The sequence below is a fragment of the Pistacia vera genome, unplaced genomic scaffold (genome assembly GCF_008641045.1).
Source record: "Pistacia vera cultivar Batoury unplaced genomic scaffold, PisVer_v2 Contig436, whole genome shotgun sequence".
NCBI lineage: Eukaryota > Viridiplantae > Streptophyta > Magnoliopsida > Sapindales > Anacardiaceae > Pistacia > Pistacia vera.
This window is the reverse complement of record NW_022196264.1, coordinates 152,164-155,813: the sequence shown is the minus strand read 5'-3', so window position 1 is coordinate 155,813 and position 3,650 is coordinate 152,164. Positions and strand designations below refer to the sequence as shown.

The window sequence follows — 3,650 nt, the reverse complement described above, 5'->3', positions numbered from 1 at the left end:
CAATTACGAATTGTCATATCAAAGGTTATGAGAGAAGGTTATAAGGTTGAGTTATGGACTTAACATCTTTCGTATACGGTAACACTGTATCATGATGATGTAATACGCTCATCCGTGATGATAATCATAAAAAAACATTAAATTGAGAAAAGGATATTAATCAATATCAAAATACTTTTCCCGTTCAAAGTATTAAATTAAGAAAATGATATTAGTTCTTATCAAAAGACTTCTCCCATTCAAATAAACATTGTGCATTGAATAGAAAATATGATGCCTGCAGCATCATTAATATTTTTTTTTTTTTTTTTTTTTTTTTTTTTGGCGAAATATAGATTTTGATACAAGTCAAGGCCCTACAGAAAGGGTGTTCAGGAAGCAAAGATTTTTTCCTATCCAAGTTAATTAAAATTTAATTTGGTGAGCCAATAGAAAACCTTTATTAAGATTTTTATTGGTTGGAGACACGCAGAACTCGATGTATTATACGCTAACTTTTACTAAAGAGAAGTTAATGAAAATGATATTTAACAACTATTTGAAGTTCAAATTGGATTCTCTCAGTTGTTTATTATACGTTAATTAAGATCTTGACTCCTGTCAGAATCTCTCTACATGCATCGTACCAATGAAAGTATTTGGTTAATCTGTGAAAAACTGCATAAATTGCAGCTGCCAATGTCTTGTTCTACTTGCAAAATCAACACGCTGTGGATCACTATAGAGTCCTTCCTTTGTTTTCTTACAGAAGAAAAAGAGTTTAAATTTGAAAAGCTATGGATTGTTCTCTGTACAAAGCAGCAAGAGAGGGAGACGTGGAGTTCTTGAAACAGTTTATCCAAAGTGATAATCACAACAGTCTCCTCTTGCATACAAATCAAGAGAACAATATAATTCACGTAGCTGCAAAATTGGGTCATGAATCATTTATTCATGAGGCTCTCCAAATATTTACCTTCCTTGCAAGCCATAAAAACTCAAAGGGTGACACTCCCTTACATGTTGCAGCGAGAGCGGGCCATAATGCTGTGGTAAAACTTCTCATTAATGACAAAAGAAGTAGAGGTATGTTTAGAGTTGATTCGATCGAAACTCCGGGTACAACTGTTTTGAGAGAACTGGAAGATGGAGAGAGTGGAATTCCGAGGCTGTGGAGGATGAGAAATAAGGCTCAAAGCTTGTCTTTGCATGATGCTTTGAGGAATGGACATGAGGAAGTTGCACTGTGTGTGTTTGTGGGAACTAGACCGTGAAATGGCTGGAGTTGTAACAAGTGCAGGTGAGAGCCCTCTATATTTAGCTGCTGAATCAAGGTGCGAGGCCGTGTTGCTGAGGATTTTAAGGTTCTTAAGATTAAATGCAGAGAGAGTCAATCTCTTGCGTGATGCTGTCCGAGGCCCTGATGGGCAGAATCCCTTGCATGCCGCCGTCCTTTCAAGAAGCACTGGTATGATCATTCTCTGTTTTATTCAAAAACATCTTAATAATCTGCCTTTGTTGTTAGTTGCAAAGTAGCACAGGTAACATCTTCAAAAGAAAAAAAAAATCCAAGTAAAATGAAAAACCCATGTAGTAAATATAGGTGAAAAGACAAAAACAATAAAAGAATTCAATGTATTGATACTCGATTTTGACACCAACTATTCGCAAGTACAAAGTGTTAAGCAGACTTAGAAATTACACGTGAACTGGAAAATGAAACAAATAAAAGAAAGACGATTTTTAAAGTGGTTCGGATGCTCAAAGTGAATCCTACGTCCATTGTCTTTTATTTATGAGAGACTACAATTAGGTTGCATGTAGTGATCAGAGTGAATAGAAATACAGAGAGGGAGAGAGAGTTTATATTATTAGAATTAGAATCTCCAAAAATGATATAGGAGCTCTCTATTAATAGTAAGAGATTTCTAGGTAATGATTATAGGTCTGTCCGTAGACAGGTGCCATATAGTTCCTGCCTTACTTCCTATTAGTCGATTACACAAAAGATATTCTTAAATCGCACAGGGTTTGGGCAAGAGGATGACTCCATACCACTCACTTGCCAGGCCTTTATCTACCAAGCCGATGACAACCTTACTCCTTCTATCATTGGATGACATGGCAATAGTTGAACGACATAATGTCTTCCTGAACTCTGATTGATTCTCGCTGATGTAAGCCCACGTTAGCTCTAATTTTTTAGGTATAACAGAATGTTTTCCATTCATCTAAGATAAACAACCGGTCAACAAATGAGTAATTCCAATTTGGGAAGTGTCCAGTCTGAAGGATATAATATGGCACTGAAAAATCATAAAGACAATTAACTTGCCCAAATGAACAAATCATTTGGAACCGGATAATCCAAAAGACTTATATGGGGACAGGTTGATTGATTAAGGAAAGGGAGATCTTAAAGATCCCTGCACCCAATCTCCAATATGATAGTTAATCTGAGCTTTCATAGAAGCCTCTTTTATCAGGAAATTGACATCTGACTTATATAATGTATCTCTTTAATGCCTTGCCATAGATTGCATTGGTTATCTGCTAGAAGAAGAAGATATCTTGAAACTCATTAATCAACCAGACATTAGTGGAAAGACAGCCCTTCACTTTGCAACAGCAGCCAGGCAGAAAAATATTATACATGAGTTGCTCAAAGAAAGTACCTCATCTGCATATCTGCGAGTCAACAATGGAAGGACGCCATTACTGGAAGCTGCCAGCTCTGGAAACTTTGATGTCCTTCAAGAGATACTCCTATACTGTCCAGACACAATGGAACTCTGTGACCCCACTGGCTGGAACGCGCTTCATCTTGCTGTGTTAAACAACACTACGCGCAATGTCAGGGAATTCTTGCGCTTGCAAGAGATGAAGGAGCTTGTGAATGAACTTGACGTGGAAGGCGACACACCGTTGCATTTAGCTATCAAGAAAGAGAACTACAAGATGGTGAAAAAATTGATGGCAACTGAATGTGTAGATTTGAGAACCAAGAACAACAAAGGCCTCACAGCTCTAGACGTCTGCGAGTCTGACTGGAATCTTTCTTACAGACAGGTAATCTTATTATATACCACTTATTTGTAGCAACATGTTTCATATTAAATTTATTCAATGATTCACAATTTGATAGAGTTCAATTTTCCATTTCACTTGTTGGTATTTGGCCGGAGAACTCTAAGAAAGAAAAGGAGAAAAAATACTGAAAGTGAACTGCAGTATTTCATTATACTGTAACTTGCAATATATACACATCAAAGGCTTACTGTTTTACCAACTACAACAACCATTCAGACTTTAAATTTCAAAAACGAAGTTGGTAACTTAATACACATTTATCTTACACTGATTACACCTAAACATGACACAAAAATTAACAACTCCAGCACAGTCACAGCAGCTTCAATTTCGGCAGAAAAGGGGGAATGCATCTGCTGCTTGGCACCAAACACTCATTCAAAAATAAACTGACTTAACTGAATTTTCCAGCAAATTATCAATGCTTCAACACTCCTCCTTGATAATTTTGCTGGAAACACCAAGTCTGATCCTGAAGCTTTCAAACTTGGTTTTACATAATCCCTTAGTTAGGATGTCAGCCACTTGATCATCACCATGGCAGTGGACCAGTTTCACTTCTCCTTCCTGCTCAGCTTCTC

At 37.0% G+C, this 3,650-nt stretch overlaps 1 pseudogene; it reads left to right on the top strand.

Annotated features, from left to right (window-relative positions):
• Nucleotides 1-776: 776 nt before the first annotated feature.
• On the top strand, nt 777-3,172 carry LOC116144008 (annotated as a pseudogene).
• The last annotated feature ends 478 nt before the right edge of the window (nt 3,173-3,650 follow it).